Source organism: Coenobita brevimanus, chromosome 51, assembly GCF_032717465.1.
Source record: "Coenobita brevimanus isolate Jiangsu-jjx chromosome 51, ASM3271746v2, whole genome shotgun sequence".
Taxonomy (NCBI): Eukaryota; Metazoa; Arthropoda; class Malacostraca; order Decapoda; family Coenobitidae; genus Coenobita; species Coenobita brevimanus.
In genome coordinates this window covers 1,795,618-1,813,539 of record NC_137004.1, presented here as the reverse complement: position 1 = coordinate 1,813,539, position 17,922 = coordinate 1,795,618, and the positions used below count along the sequence as shown (strand labels likewise).

Below are 17,922 nucleotides of genomic sequence, written 5' to 3'. Positions count from 1 at the left end.
ACCTGGGACAGACTTTGTAGCTCTCAGTTCGTCCTGGGGACCCTAAATCGCAGATTGTGCACATAAATGTCTGGGAATTGTTTTACTATGGAAATAAAAAAGGAGAGAGACTTCGGGAGGATCTCATTCGGCAACAGTTCTGGACCGAATGATCGGCGAAAGCAATTGCATCCCAGTGTATGAGTAATATATTCACGTATTTCACTATTGTTTATGCTTTCAGCATTCATTATTGTACGTTTCATTTCTTTGCTTCAACTAGTTGTATTTTATTTTATTTTATTTTTGATAACGGTAAATGAAAGCAAAACTTAGGTTACTTTTCCTTTTGTTTTGGCAGAAAAGGCTGAAGCTGGAGAGTTTCTTAGAAACTGTCTTGACAGCACGACACAAAAAGGTGTTTTGCCGGCTGCTTCACTTATTCTTCGCTTTTTCTGTTGACCTTTACAGCAAAATAACTGGGGACTAAGCTGATGTTATTTCATCTTCTTTGCTGCTGAAAATTACTTCAGTTGTTTAATTTTTCCTATTAAAGTTTTGTAGACAAAACAGCATGCAAAGGATGCCGGTGTCCGCTACCTCACGAGAAGAGCAGGCAAACTGGGGCAAAAAGTTGGAGCGTGATCGGTCAGGAGTGGGCCAGGACGTATGATTGTCAGTTTAGAAGGCTTTCTAGCACCTATACCTTAATGATTTATTTTTTATATTTTTATTGGAATATATATTTTGCAAAATTCGAAATCAGAAACTGAATGTAGGAAAAAGTAAAGTTATGGTCTTCTAGAGGAAGTAGGTCACTGAGTGCGTCGTGTGGCTGAATAATAAGGAAATGGTTAACGTCAGTATATTCGTATATTTAGATAGTGTGATAAGCAAGGATGGGAGTTTAGAGGATGAAGTGGAAGAATGAGTAAGCAAGGAAGGCGAATTACAGGTTGGCTACACAGAAGGCGGTATATAAAGAACAAAGAAAGAGAAGTGGGCATGGAAGTAAAGAAACAGTTACACTACAACATTGTGATCCTCCCTGTAGAGTATGGAAATGATGCTTGGACTTTGTTGGAAAGACACACAAAAATCTTGAGTGAGAAGAATGGAAATAAGTTCGAGTGATGCATGTGGAGTAAGGTGGAGAGACAGACAAATGAGGCAATTAAGGAGCGTTCCGCTGTTGATGTGGACGTGCTGGTTAACGGTGAGAAAAGTACTCAGACATGGCTTGGCTATGTGCAGAGAATAAAGAATGAGAGACTGATCAGGAGAGTGTATGTAAGTGAGGTGAAGTTGGCTTAAAGGGAGGGGAGGCCTGTGCATGAGGTGGAGTGATTGGGTAGAGAGATATATGAATGAAAGTGGTGTGAGTTCAAGAGAGAACAGCCTTATGACGGAGTACAGGGTGTCATGGAGACAATTTTGAAGTGGCCATCTCTTCTGAGATTAAGGTGTCTGCTTATAGAAGGACAAAGAAGTACACTTTAGTAATCTCTTGTGTTATTTATATAATCTTAAAACTGACATACTTTGCATTAATTACACACGAGAGAGTATTAACATGGATATACAGACATAGAGCCCCCGTAGCCGAGGTGTATACGACCCCAAATCTCCTTACAGTAAACAGGCTTATATTCCCACCGGCTAAGGAAGGTCCCTAACACCACTTCCCTAGCAAATCGTTTCGGATTCTTTACTTTTATTAAAGCAGTCTGTGTAGCTATTAACACTGTAAAAAGGGAGAATAATAAAGTGCAATATACAGAATACATTGCTAAGGCAGAAATGGTACGATGTCTCCTGTGTCAGCAAGAATACGACTCGATGTCCAGCGGGTGACGTCATGTACCAAAGTGTGGATGGAGGCAACCTGTGAAAAGGGAGGAGGGTGTCCACTGGGGGACAGCCAGGGACAGAGACAGCCTGCAGGGATAGTGATAGTGGGGGTAGATATAGCAGTGTGGTTGTATGGAGGGTGGGTGGGGCTCGCCGCGGGGGGCTGGGCTGGTGGCAGGATACGGGACACAGTTAAGGTTATAATGTTGGCTTAGGAGGGCTTCCTTCACCTCCTCTTTGCTAGTACATATCTGCATTTAACACGCTTATAGTGTCTTATGAGTTATGTATGCAATTATGTAGATATTAAAAAAAGTATAACAAAGGGAAATAACGAGTTGCATTATTCAAGAAAAATTGCCAAGAAAGAGGTGCTAAAGATGTCAATTCATAAGGCATAAGAACATCCCTAAGAGCACAGAACTCAAAAATAGCCAGAAGAAATGTGAAAATCTCTGGAGTATTGCAGAAATATTGATGAGCACTTTAGATTTCACCGAAACTCAACATTATATAGAGACGATATTAGTTTCCCCAGATCTGATGCCTAAATCGCAGAAATGTCGTCTGCAGCCATTTTTGTTTTGCAATGTTCTATTTAGCGACACTTTCGTAGAGTTTCTGGTCAAGTACTTTTGATTATCGATTAACTTTACCATAACATTTTGCTATGTTTTGGAAATTTTGATGGTCACCGGCACTGTAGTTGCTTTATATATATATAGCCGGTATACTTTTTTCGGGGGGGGGGGGACTCTACGGTGGAAAGATATCAGCTGCAGCACTAAGCCAACATCAGTGCTAAGTTTTATGATGCTCAGATTTTTAACCTTTTCAGCTGGGTTGATGGCCAGGTGTAGTCAGATTGGAGAGTCAGCGTTACTAGTGACCAAGAAGACTCAGTCCTACCTTGTACCGTACCTGACCTTCATCGAATTTCATGCATCCACAACTTAACACCTTAACGTTCGATTTGTGGGAGTGACAGTTCCTTAAGACGAAGCAAACCGACTGTAGCTGTACCGTATATAAAAGTCACAGATATAAACGTAACTAAACACCTCGAGTCAAACAGGGAGGTGATATTAGCTGTTGGGTAAAGGGCAATTAGTTTAGGTTCACAGTACTGGCAGTAAGTGATATAAAAGATTGCTGATAAAAATATATATCCACCTTTACGAACAATCAGATAGGGAATGTAGCCAATTATCTCCCGGGTGAACTTTCCAATCACGGGTTAGTGGGCTATAAAGGTAATATAGTTCGTCATAAAGTACTCGCCCCGGCCGATTGGTGGTCTGATGAGGAAAGCCTTCATCGTTTCGGCTGTCGACTCGTTACGTTATTAGCTACTGAGGCTATATTGTGGGAGCCGGTAATGTGTGGGGTAGCACTTCTAACGCGCAAATGGAAAAAAAAACCTAATTCGATTCTCGGACCGGTCAGACTCTTCGACAAAGTTTGTTTCCCCCTTTGTCCTTGTCAGCCAAGCAGTACTTAGAAGAGCCTAGATGTAAACTGGGGCGTTGCGTGCCGTTCTAGTTCACTCATTTTAACTTAGGACCTAATATTCGTCCTTTTGCTGCTTATTTCACGTAACTCAGTGGCAAAAACAAGGTAATGCTTCAGTTCTACACCCTTTCCATGGTGCTCCTTCGTGACTAACATCATATTCTGGTATTTATTTCTTGTTACAGCTCAACATCCAAGACAGAGAGATGGCAATTTTGGGCCAAGCTAAAATGGACAGATTACTTCTAAATAAAGACTGAAACCATACAAAAAGATGATGGTCTGTCTTCATGACCTTCGTGTGGTGGCACCGATGTAACCAGGCAATTTCGCCACCCGGTTGTACAGATGTCCTTCAACTCCTTCCCTGTCCCGCAGGAGGATGAAGAACGCCGAAAAAGGGCAGTTTCATGCAGTTCACCGGGCCCACTACTAGATGAGCCTAAGAAAAAAAAAATGTAGACAGGCACGTTTCTCTCTCTCTCTCTCTCTCTCTCTCTCTCTCTCTCTCTCTCTCTCTCTCTTTCTTTCTTTGTCTTTGCCATATGTCGACACTGCGGTAGTCTGACAAAGCAGTCCATTACGTTTCGCTCCTGAAAGGTCTGTCTGTTGCACCTTAAATCCCTTATTACTGTCAGATTATTTTTTAAGGGTTGTATTTCAAGCGGCAGAAGAGGTTTCGTAGCACCTCTTCCTTAGCGTTTTATGCTGCATATTACATCGTAGCATTCTCTTGTATGTTATTTATTTCGTTTTAATGTCGACGTGGTTTGCATCAATGGCATACGAGAGGACACTGAAGAGTAATGTGCAGAATAAATTGCTAAGGAAGAGGTGTGACGAAATCCCCAAAGCCTTTCAGAATGCTGCCCTGAATATGAACCACCATTCAAAGCTCACCGTAACTGGATTATGGTATGCTTCTTTCGCGTGGCAAGTTTGCATCAGACGGGCTGAATGGTGTGTAAACTTTCCATTTAGCTCGCGTTAACCGGCCCTCCTCGCTATCTTTACCGACATCTAAATTAAAGACCCCTCCACACCCGCTAGGAGTCACAGTTATTAAGAAAAAAAAATCCTCCACACCCGCTAGGAGTCATAAAAATAAAAGTCCTAACCAATTTTTATAATGTGGAGAGGATGGAGGGTGAAAGACTGACGAAGAGAGTGTATGTGAGTGAGGTGGAGGGGGGAAGAGGGAGGGGGAGGCCGAGGATGAGATGGAGGGATGGGGTGGAGAGGTATATGAGAGAGGGGGGTGTGAGTTGGGAGCAGGGCAGTGAAATGGCGGGGGACAGGGCGACTTGGAGGCGATTTGTTTGTGGCTACCCCAAACGGGATTGAGGCGTCTGGCAATAGATAGATAGAGATAGAACAGTTAACTTTTTCCACAGATCGTTTTGTATTCATTTTTTTTTTTTTTTTATCACACTGATATGATTCTGCGGTGTTTGATAGCTGTATGAGTGAAGACAAATACATTCACAAGCAATTTTATGCATGACCTAAACTTATGAGTGTTTATAAATATGGACCCATGTTACAGAGTCCCCCGCGATTCTCCATTGGATGCTGTATTTTCAAACTTTCTTGCGCCTAAGTTGTTTAAGACGGCTTGCTTTTTTTTTTTTTTTTTTTTTTTTTTTTTTTTTTTCACTTATAAAACCATCGTACACGCCACTGTACAGCCAGAGTGAGTTTTAAAGTGAAAATATACGAAAAATCAAACGAATTCCGATAATATTAAACAGCTATAGAGATGTGCTTATCCTGCAAATAGGTAAGAACTCTTGATTAATACGTACCTTGACGATATTAGCTTACGTTTGGTTAAGTTACATTATATTATTTTAGGTTTAGATACGTAAGCTGGGTGAGACGAGTTCAGTTCAGGTTGGGGTAGGATTTGCTGAGGCTGTGTTGGGTTGAACGGGCTATCCTTCGATCCTGGACCTTAAGGTAATGTTGGTTTTAAAATCTGACCGTATTTCAGGTTGCTTAGGAGGCTTCGCAATACCTCTTCCTTGGCGATTTAGTTTGCATATTAGGATTTAAGTTTCAATTGTATGTTATTTAGAGAGAGAGAGAGAGAGAGAGAGAGAGAGAGAGAGAAACACTGGGAAGGAATGGGCATAAGACATCACTTTATTGTGTGAGGTGTGGGGTAGGCGAGTCAAAGAAGAGATGAAATAGAACTTAACCTCTTGATCCGGTAACCTCTTTTACATTTTATTCTGGCTGCTTCAAGACGATTTATTGAACTTTAGAAAGGCCTGATGTACTGAAAGGATTAATGATGTCTGTCTCTAACCCCTCCTGTTCTCCTAAAGTGAATATAATCTTTTGTTTTTATCCAACCCCTGATGGACGAAAAGACTCCCCTAAGCTGAATAAAATCGTCGGGTGGCAGCAAGAAATAGACAAAAAAAGAAAGAAAAGGCGAAAAAAAAGGGGGTTATGGAAGGAGAGTACATAGCAGGGATGGAAGGGGTGGTGGTATGGTTAAGGGAAGGGAACGTTGGATGGTTGGGTGAATGTATGGCAAGATGTTTGGGTGGATAAAAGGTGAAGTGGAGGAGAGTAGGAAGGCAAGATGAATGGATGGTTAAATGAATAATAAAATGGCAAGAAGTAATAGTAGTAGTAACAGTAGTAGCTTCAACTGCAGACCCTTATGAATGTGAACTTGGTAGACTGTTGGCCGAAAATGCTCCTCTTCCTCAGTTCTCCATCTTCTTTTCCGGGGGTAGGGAGGGGATTAGGGGACGCTTGTATAATCCGCTACACTACCCGTTCACATCGGTGCCACCACGTGAAGGCGCCCCTCTCCAGCACCAGGAAGGCAAGGGGAATGGTTAAATACAGTAGGTAGTTGGTGGGAAGGAAGGGCGAGAGAAGCGAGAGAGACAGAACATGAGACGGAAAGTAAGGCTGGTTTGTTTGGTAGATGGTGTGATCAAGGATGGGACGAATTGGTGTAATAGTTAGAGGAATGGAAGGAAAGATGGCTATTTGGATGTTATAAGACAGCTATTAGTCAGTTTGTATTCGCCCGATGGTGACTTGCAACTTGAGTGGTATATCGTGGTTACATGAAGTTCGATGAGCCGTCGTTATGAGAGAGAAACGAGTCTTCTTGGTTACTAGTCAAATCGGCTCTCTAATCCGACTACACTTGGCCATCCATCGCGCTGGGGAGGGGTTAGGGATCTTTGTCAGGTTAGGGCATACGCGCTGTGTCGGGATGGATGTTATAGTTAGTGGGAAGGAAAGGCTATTGTTACAGTAGTTGACTGAGTAATTGTGGTATAGACAGGACTACTGAAAGAAAAGACTAACTAAACTTTGCCTTGTTTAATTCGATCTAAAACTTCCATCTCTGCATCATAAATGTTGGACTGTAACAATATGCTAACACTAGAATATGGTGCTAGTCACGAAGAGGTGCTGAGGAAAGGATTTAGAACCATCGTATTGTCTTATTCAGCTAAAAGAATATATTGACAAAAGAACGAAAAAATCCAGCATATTAAGGTGGATAAACTGTAATGTCATGAAAGAGAGAGAGAGAGAGAGAGAAGGAGGGTCAAAGGATGGCAGGCAGTGATGGGTAGGGGAGGTAGGAATGTGTAGGGAAGGCAGGAATTGGCAGGGCAGGCAGGAATGGGTAAGGTAGGCAGGTAGGGTAGGTATGGCAGGTTAGGGTAGCAAGAGTGTGAGAGGCACAGGGGAGTAGGGTAGGCAGGAGAGTGGAAGGCAAGGGAAGATAGGGAGGCAGGGGAGGACAGGGATCCGGTAGTAAGAGAATGGGAGGCAGCGAAGGGAAGGGAAGGGTAGACAGGAGTGTTGGTGAGGCAGGGAGGGGTAAGGTAGCAAGAGAGCGGGAGGAAGGGGAGAAGGGGGAAAGGTTAAGGTTGGTATGGAAGGGTGGGAGGCAGGGGAGAGTGGGATAGGCAGGTAAAGGTAACGATAAGGTGAGCAAAATTCTTGGGTAGGCAGGCAGGGCAGAGTAAGTCAGGAGGGAATGTGTAGGGTAGGGCAGGGAAGGGTTAGGCAGGAGGGAGGAAGTGAGGCAGGGCAAGGAAGGGTAAGGCAGGAGGGAGGGAGGGAGGGAGGTTGGCCTGGGGCTGGGGAAGACCAGACACCGGCCAGACGAGACCCCGGGAAAGGTTACCCACCCACCCACCCACCCGGTGAAAGTTGCTAGCACTCCTCACCTACCCCCTCACACCGCAACCACCACAGTTACCCCCACCACAACTACCAGTTACCCCACCACAACAATTACAGTTACTCTTGCCACAATAGCCAATTAGCTCCACCGCCTCCACCACAGTTACCCCCACCACAACTACCAGGTACCCCACCACAACAATCACAGTTACTCTTGCCACAATAACCAATTACCTTCACCGCCTCCACCACAGCTACAAGTTACAATCACCACAGTTACTCCTACCACAGCCACCACCAAAACTCCCACCACTCTTAGTAATTCTGCCTCAGCTACGCTATTACAAGTACCACACATACCACAACCGCCCGTCCACCACATCTACTAAGACTACAGTACAACCACTCCCCTCCTACCACACTAGCCATTACTACCACAAATACCTCCACCACAATTACCACAGCTACAGCCACCTTTTGCCACCACATTTACCACAACTGTATCTATTCCCACCCTAATTACAACCCTTCCTCCACACCACACCTACCACAGTTAAAACCATCCTTCGACCCCAAACCTACCACAACTACCACAATCATAAACATCGCATCTCCACCACAATACCCTCCTACTTGATCCCCTTTACAATTACCACAACTACAGATCTTCACCAGCTCCACACCTGCATTAGCTCAGTTACCACAGCCTTTCCACCTATGAGCTTCCACAGCTGTTATAACTACCACAACTACCTTAGCTTCTACAACTGTTCGGAACTACAATAACCACAGAATTCCCTCCACTGCCACAGCTACCACCACATTTACCACATCTACCTTATAAGTGTATCTCTCATAACTCTTATAACTCACATAACCTACAAACATAAGGTAACTACAATCCACCACTACAGTCACTCACATCTACCACAGCATCCTTGCTAATGTAGTCACCTTACTTAACCACAACTACCACAACAACCATTTAGCACTCACGCACCACCACCACCACCACCACTACCACCACAATAAACATCACAATCACCACCGACCCAAGTAACGTTACAACTACCAACACTACCACGGTCACCTCCACAACCACCATTACCACCACCACAACCATTATCAGCAAACACCACAACTGTCACAGCTACCATACTCACTATCACCGCTACTACCATTTACCACAGCCACTGACAGGCTATCACCACAGCTCACCACAAATCCCACCACAGTAACCACAGACACAACCACTAACAAAGTCACCGCCACCACCACCACAACCACAACCACAACCACAACTCCATTTAGTCACACCACTTTCGTCGGATCAGCAAGCAGAATATCACAGTTCGCAAGATTAAGAATGGAGGAGATAGGAAGAGGGAGAGAAGAGGATGGAGATAGGAAGGAGTGATAGGACGTAAGTGGAGGGGATGGAGAGGAGGAGAGGAGGCCGGGAAGAAAGGCCGGAGATAGGATGAGTGATAGAGCGAGGATGAGAGGGGAAGGATGGGAGGGGACGAGGCGGAGGGGGTAATCACCTCGATATTGATGATTATGGTAATGGTAGGATAGATATGAAGGTGAAAAATAGACTTCTTAATGGCAGGATATATTGGAAGGCTAAAAAAAAAAAAAAAACTAAGAATAAGGAAGGAAATGGAGACTTGAATCACCGACACCGTAATAAGGAAAAAAAAATTAGAGGAAAGGAGGAATTAAAAGCACCATCCATTACTAAACCCCTCCAGCCCGGGAACGTCTTATTTATTTATTTTTCAATTTTTATTCAACATCAGACAGTAACGGACATGGCGACGTGGAGGCGATTTGTTTGTGGCCACCCCAAACGGGATTGAGGCGTCTGGCAATAGATAGATAGATAGATAGACAGTAACGGTGGAAAGGAAATCTTGATTGGGAAAGAATCGGACGTCAGATGAAAGGCGTGGGCTGTGGCATACTGATCCTTCCAGAGAGAGAGAGAGAGAGAGAGAGAGAGAGAGAGCGGTGTGTACCCTCAATAATTTCATCAGTAATTGTATCGAGATGACGAGCGCTGATATTGATGTGGCAAATGAAAACAGGTTCTATTATACGAGGCGGATACATGAACAAGAGGGGTCGTATATACCTCACAGTGGCGAGTTACATCCCTACTGGCGAGCGAGCTTATAATAATAATAATAATAATAATAATAATAATAACAGAAAGAAGAGGAGAAGAAGAAAGATAAGGAGAACTGCAAAATGAGAGGTTAACTGAGATGGGTGACTGAGCAGAGAAAATAATGTAGAAAGGATTACATTGACAGGAACAGGAAAACAAAGAATGAGAGATAAGCCTTTGAGACAGAAGACGTAATTTTGTTCCCTACAGATTATCTATTTTAAGTTTACGGGAGATTTTTTGTAGTGAAAAGATTAATGAGGTGTATATCTGACCCCTCCAACTTTTTAAAAATCTCTCAAACGCTGAACAGAATGGTCTGGGGATGGCATATAGAAGGACACCTGATGGGGGAATAAGAAGAGGAAGACACTGAACGAGGTGAGAGGAAAAAAGCGAGAGAGTACTTGAGGAAAATGGGGATAGACTGGAGTAAAGCGTGGATACAGAAATAGAATTGTTGCAGAATGAAGGGCTAACTGAGACTGCCAGTAGACCCCAAGCTGATAGGAAGTTAGCCCCCTCAAGCCGAACTCCTATTAATTATTTCACACTATCACCAGACGATTTTATTCATGACAAAACTATGGTAGGGAAGGGGTTAATGGCTACTTCTTGCTCCTCCAGTTAGAATGGTCCCCCCTAAGCTGAAGAAAATGGTCCAAAAGTAGTAAGAAAACGAAAATAAGCGTCAGCAGTATAAAGGAGTTAAGGATATGAAAACTATGGCAGATGGAGGAATTGAATGGAAGAGAGAGAGAGAGGGAGGGAGAGAGAGAGAGTATATTTTGAGTTGGTGCAGGGTATACGTTTGAGGATTTAAAAACCCATGTGGAAACTAAGGATATAACTTTCACATGCCAGAATTTAATGCTTGACCAGTGCATTAAGAAGAAGTATTTTTTACTGTAAGCAATCCACCGCCAAACGACTATCTTCAACCTAGGGAGGGTCTTTGGTAGTAGATGGTAATTAATGTGATAGCGAACCATTAGTCACAAAACTCTCCTAAAGTAAAAATTAAAAATCGTTTGTCTGTTGCTCATAAACAACCTAGGAAGAATCTCAGGTAGAAAAAAAAGTTGATGAAAGCTATTTGAAAGTCTCCAGGTTGAAAACTGTCTTCCAAGCAGAAAAAAAAAAATGTAATATGGTTGCAAGAATAAAGCCAGTGACGTTCTTTAGCTGAATATGGTGAGTGTGGTGAGAACTTGGTTGGGCAAGTCAAACGTTGTCATCATATTTTCCTCAATACAGTTTCTCTTGTGTCGCCCCGGGATGATATGGTAGGAGGGCAGTTCAATTCTCTTCTTCCCTCCATGCTGTCCCTCTCTCTGCCATCTACAGTTCCCTCGGTTCATTCTGTTTTGCCTTCTCTAGTCTCCTGCTACCCCTTCCTCCATCCCCTCCCTCGTCAGCCCAATCCCCCCCTTCAGTAGTCCCTTCTCCCTTTCCCTGATTTACCCTTTCCCTCTTGCCCCCTCCTCTTACTTACTTACCCCTCTCCCTCCCCTTTCTGTCCCCATCCCTTCCCCTGTTGCCCCTTCCCCCAACCTTGCTGCCATCTCCACTTTCCCCCTCTGCCCCTTTCCCCACGCTTGCCTCCCCCTCCCCTGCACTCACATCTCATCCCAGCGGGGTGGATGGTCGGGGCTGCTGCAACACAAGTGGCAACAGTTGGAGCACATGTCATTCCCGTTGCCGACTTCATCATTGTGGATCTTGCTGCCGAGGATTAGTGTGATTTATGATTCGCTTTGACTCACTGATGGAGGCAATGTTTAGGGAAGCTTCTTGTGCACGGGCCAGATTCAGGTGCGCAGACAAGCATCAAGTTAGAAGACAGGCTTCAAGTGCACAGGTAACGTGCAAATGCGCAGAAAATATGAGGTGCTTCTAAACTGGTAATCTAACGATTCCGAGACAGTTAGCTCTCTTCAAAGCAGTTGGGCATACCGTTTCTTCATCCTTCTAGCACAATGATATTATTATTTGACCCATGCTACCGTCAGACGATTTTATTCAGCTCTGGGACGTGGCACATACAGGGGAGCGAGAGGCCATAATCTAAGTGGCATAGGAGGCTTCGCAGCACGTTTTCCATAATGATATAGGTTACTTAGCATGTATGTTGTTCATATAGTTTTATTATTTGAACAGCTTGCACAAGTAGCATACCAGATGATACTTAGATGTAATGTGCACAGTAATTTGCTTTAAAAAAATAAATAAATAAAAAACGAGGTGTTACGAGACCTCCAAAGCCACATAGAATACAACCCTGAGTATTAGCTGGGTGTCACCTATACAACAGCGGCTGGTGTGGCAGCCTGGCACCAGACACACCTGGCATCATTGACACCTTTGCTTCCCATGACGGGTTTTCTGCATTCTTGATTTGTTCTGACAGTTCTCTTTAGCTAACGAAATATCTCTCGTATGAAAAGTCTTTGATGAAGGGCGTATCTAACCTCTCGACTTAGAAAAGTCTTTACAAAGCTAAATAAAGAATTGTCATTGAGCTAAATAAAGAATTGTCATTGGACAGTAGGAATAAAATAAAACAAGAAACGCATCATCGGAGTGAAAGGGTTAAAGCTTCTGCCACTTACCTTGCAGTTATCTAAAGCAAGCAAAGAAGAACGACTGGTGGGTTAGGTCAGGCTAGGTTAGATCAGAAGCTTGACTAGGTTTAAATGTTCTTCCTTGCAGGGGAAATGGGTGATTTCTCGTAAGAAGAATTTTTACTTTCTAGATACGTAGCAGCAACCACCCTCCTTTCCGAGGCAAGTTATATCCAGTATCTATTATAATGCCTTGGGCCGAAAAGAATAAGAGATCCTGATTAAAAGGTTTGACTTTCTCGTGACTTGGTAGAAGAAGCCCCATTACATCCTCATGTCACACTCTGCTTCTGTCATACCGGAACTCTGAATAACTCAGAGACTATCGTCTGATCTAACAGTTGATATACTGTACACATTCCTGACGAAAAATGGAGAATTCTTGTGTCACAGCAGCAACCAGACCCTTCCCCCACCCAGCCTACGATAGCCACATCGTACCGAGACTGTAAATAACCTGGAGTGCCCCTTCTTATATAAAAATGAAAACACGAATTCCTGTTTTTAAAAAATGATTTATCTGTGCCAGTCTCTCACTTGCACACCTCCCAAGTCCTGGGGCCACGTCATACGAGGCTGTAAATAACTTTGAGTGCCCCTTCTAATTAAGGACTAATTTCAGTAAAGAATTTTGTCATACTTGTACCATCCCTCTTCTTGGTACCACGTTATATCGAGACTATAAATAACGAAGGATACTCCTTGTTATCGAAGCACAAAAATGTGCATTCCTGCTGAAGAATTCTGACATTCTTGTACTAGAGTAGCGACCACCTCCACCTCCCTTTCCCCCAACCTTCTAGCACCACTGGCCGTGTTTACAAACTCTCCTAAGCTTAAGTTGTGTGCAAGATTGCCTGTATTTCCGTTTGTCTTTACTCATACAGCTGCCAAACACTTTACAATAAATATAGAATAAATATTTAACTGATAAAATGCGAGAAACATAGCGGTACCTGATAAAAGTTAACTGATATGGAGACTTGTTCATCTTGTAAAATGGTTAGAGTCCCTCACAAATACCACCCCACGTCATAGCCAGACTCCATAATACAACCCTGGGTGGGAATTTCATATTTACGACTGATTCCCTGTCGTCACTTAAAATTTGTTTCCGCAGGAAGAACTAGAGACATTGGAAGACTCTGCCTTCTCTTGTCCTTGCCCTTCCTGGGAAATAGATCTCAGTTACGACAGGGAATCGATGGTAAGTGTTTATGAATCTGGCCCCTGCTGCGCTGAGTACCCCGACGCCTGAGGGTAGCGGCAGGTGATCGAGTGCTGTGTGACTTCCCTATCATTCCTCTCAGTTCGATTATGCCTTTCTTATTTCATTTGTGCTATGTTCAGCCAGACGGCTGTATACAACGTAGGAAAACTTCCTGTAATTTCTGGGTTAATGGAGGCTATATTATAGGCCTCTCGTGCTGAACGGGTTAAAGAAGGTGATATCAAACTTCTGATAAAAAATTCTCTCCTACGCTGAATAGATCGTGTAAAGATAACAAGAATTATTTACTAAATGTGAGAATTCGTCCCAGAAACGAGAATGAAATAGTCGAAATACAGTATCTGTCGAGGTCAGGGGGTTACTGAAGACTGCTCATATTCCCCTAAATACGGTGTTAGATTTCCCTGTTTGTTCTTGCTACCAGCACATGATTTTATTCAGTTTTGGGAGTCTTTTTGTGGTGAACAGGTAAAAAAAAAAAAACTGCATCTATCCTGAACAGTCGAAAAGTCCCTCCTAAACTGTCTGTAGAAAACAGGAGTAATTTGAAAAATATGTTATATGGAGCAAAGTGATTAAGAATTAAGAGCTGCGAGGCAACATGAATAAACTCTTCTGCCGGCAGTTAAATTAAGATAGTTCCGATTTATGTAGCTGTCAGAGGGTTAACACTGATAGAATACTGACAGGTATAGTCTTAATCGAAATCTTGTCTTCCGCCATCGTCCAGATCTTTATACTTATTTCTTGATTTAATCTGCAGCGTTCACAAAGGCGTTATCAGTGACAAGTTTGACCTTCAGATACTACGGGACGTGTAATACGGATTGTAGTGTGCTGTTAAGATGATTCATAACCATAGCTCTGAGTCAGTTCATCCAATTTAGGGAGGAGGGGTGATATAGATTTTCTTGGACTTGTCAGCACGTGATATTATCGTATACAGGGATTTAGCAAAGTTTTCATGCCGTCAGTGACTTTACCACACAGCACATAATTATCTCCAAGTTACACACTTCCACGTCACATATTAACGCACGACACACTGGCACACCAAACATTGCCAAAACACAGTGCCACACCAAACATTGCCACATCACATACTGCCACACCAAACATTACCACACCACACACTGCCACACCAGGCATTAAACACACCACACACTGCCACACCAAACATTAAACACACCACACACTGTACATTTCACAGTCATACCTTCTACTGCCACGTATCCCGTCTTCTACTGAATAGAGACATTTTTAACACTACACATAGCCTTTAGCACTGAACGCCCTCAACGACAATTAAAAAAAGCATACCTAGCACACATGAATTAATATGAATACACAGCATGAGCGGTGGATAGAAAAGGCACCTCACAGCACTAACTGAATTAGCTCATCAAAGCAGTTATTTTCCGGACGTCAGCGGCAGGCAGCGAGTATGCCATCCACCTGCACCACTCTGACTCATGTGCCCTCCAGCTGCCTCGCCCGACCAACTTTAGAAGATAAATACCGGGAATTAATGGAGGGGTAAATCAGAGGTCTGGGGGAGTGAGTGGGGAACAGGTCACGCCCCAGGCAGGACCCACATCTGTACAGACCGCACCCGAGTGGCAGGTGTGCTAGTGCCCTTCGTACCCACACCCACACCCACACCCACACCCACACCCACACCCACACTAACACCTGAACCGACACCCACATCTACGATACATCTAAGCTCATAGGCATACCCATTTCTACACGCGCAGCCACAGCTACACCCACATACACAGCAATCTCTAACTCTGTAATACCCTTATCCATATCTACCCCCACAGCCACTACCAACCACACCCACACCCACACCAGTAGTCAGCAATACCCTCATCCACATCTACACTTACAAGCACACCTTCATTTGCATCTTAAGTTAGTCACACCCACACCTACAGCCACACCCATTTCTATACTCAGTTACATCGTCATCCACATTTGCACGCATAACTGAACTCATACTGTTGCTTTCTTTCCCACCCACTTCCATACTTGATACACCCATACCAACACCCACAAAGTTTTCCACACTTATTCCAAGTTTCCACAGTCAAACCAGCACACTCACCTATGCTTCAGTACCCACACGAAGAACAGGCATCCACATCCCCAAAATAACCCACATTCAAGCTAGCCACCCTCTCCCACACTACACTGCCTCCCACACCAAATAAACCCACACCCACAGCACGCAATCATATCACCACCAACAAGTATCCACATCGAACACTCCGACCCACCCATGCATCAGCACAGCACGTACCTGCACATTCACACCTACAACCACTCACTCGTCATTATACGCATTCAGCCATACACATACAGCCACATATAACGAGAACAATACAAAATTAACATGTATACTCAAACCCTCATACAGTGAAGCACAGGCACTTATACTCCTTTTCCATATTCTCTCCATGTTAGAACAAAGCTTACAAAATTACCTGCGTTTCCTAGTATCTACAGACACTTGAAACCAGAACAGCCAAGTACTTGCAACACCCAGTACCTTTGACACTCACTACTAAGAACTCGCTTCCACAAATGTTGGTTAGTGCACAAACCAGTAACGTTAGCATTATCAGAAGAATTGTAATGGAATCAATGGTGGGTTCCATACCTCCAAAGTGAAGCTTACCAGAGTGGAGACTGCTTTCGCTGAGATGTAAATAAAAACCTCTGGAATCGGCCCCTAGTAGTTTGGTGACAACACTGGCCCGGTGACCGACTCTGCATGAAGAAGCTGAAGTTCACTAAAAGAGTTGTATTCTACGTAGCTTCAGAGGTTTCTTAGCACTTTCCCTTGGTGATTTATTCTGTACATTACACCTCAATATCCTCTTTTGTAGTATTGATGCCAAGTATGTCGATACGAAGTCGTCAACCCTGAAGGTCGGAATATGAGATTCGCTGCTGCTTACAAAGTACGGTGCTTAAAGACCCTAAACCTTTTTCATGCAACAGTGGTGTGATTCTGCATGGCACTGGTTTACATTTTTTGAGAGTTGATAAATTTAGTCAAAGGATATCAATAACCCAAATTAAAAATGTACCTGGTAGTTTCATCGCCACCTGTTGTTATGAGTCGTAAAAAATCTCATGTAATATTTCATTTAAAAGATCCAGATACGACAAGTGTTTGATATGGTTAAACTCGAATTGACTCGACTCGGGTAGAACAGAATTTTTCTCAGCCTTTACTCTGTCCTGTAGATAGTGCGCAGAATTTAAGCCTGATACTTTAGCTCTTTCTTTTTTTCTTTTTTTTTTTTGGGGGGGGGACAAATTTGATGTAAAAATTTTTATCTTACCCCCTAGTCAACAGACATAGAAACTTTAACCAAATCAAGAGAATATTAAAGTGTAATGTGCAAAAAAAGAAGAAGTTAAGGACGAGTTGCTACGAAGCCTCCTACGCCACCAAGAATACGGGCCAGAGAACCACAGAAAAGGACCCTTCCCAGTTATGAAGTCGAAAGCGTCCCTCCAGTCGTGGCTTTTAAATTCCTTGTCTGGGAGTAAGTGGCGGGGTGGGTGGTGAGTCAGGGTACAACCGTAGTATCGAGACCTTTGCTTGCTTATATTTCCCAAGCACAACGGAACGGTCGCAGACGGCATCCAATCTTTTGGTCTAGTGTTTGTAAATTATCGAACTCTTCCCAGTTTGCGATGGTTAAAGTTTTCCAGACATATCTTTCAGACTGACCCTGAGGACACGAAAATAAAGGCTGCTTTGAGGGCTATAGTTCTACTTCCGCTGGCTTGCTTTTCAAACAACCCAGGAACACGAAGAAAGTAACAAATCTCTATTATAATTTCTGCGAAGCTAGCAATTAAAAAAAAAAAAACTATCAATAAAAAGAATCTTACAAAACCCTAAACTTTAGTGGTTTTATTTATCTAATCCTTGTTACCGCCAGGCAGTTTTATTCAGCCTAAGAGAGACTGACCGACAGGCGATGGCTTAAGATTTCTAAACTAATTTTGCAGTCGAGACCCGATAACACGAAGACGAAAAGGAGAGGGAGGGGGTCGATTTTCATAACCACAATATAAGCATAATTATTCCTCTTAGACTTTTAAGTTGTCAAATAATGCCCGACAAGCAGTGGTTCTAGTTTTTCAGGTGTACTTTACAGACGAAGCTCAGAATATAGATATTAATGCTACTGGTATCTTGTAATTCTACTTTCACATCAGGAAAAGAGCATCAGCGTTTTTCATCACGAGTCCCAGATCCGCTTGTCGACTTTTCATGATTTACTATTTTTCATCCATAATTTGCAGAGAAGTTCAGAAGGACGAAAGTAAAGACTTCCACAAGAAACCCAACG

The 17,922-nt window shown here is 43.3% G+C and overlaps 1 protein-coding gene across 1 annotated transcript in view; it reads left to right on the top strand.

Moving 5' to 3' along the window:
- The window catches only part of LOC145400283 (A disintegrin and metalloproteinase with thrombospondin motifs like), an 87,692-nt gene that overhangs the window by 43,364 nt on the left and 26,406 nt on the right, over positions 1–17,922 (top strand). The gene's annotated exons all lie outside the window — the stretch shown is intronic.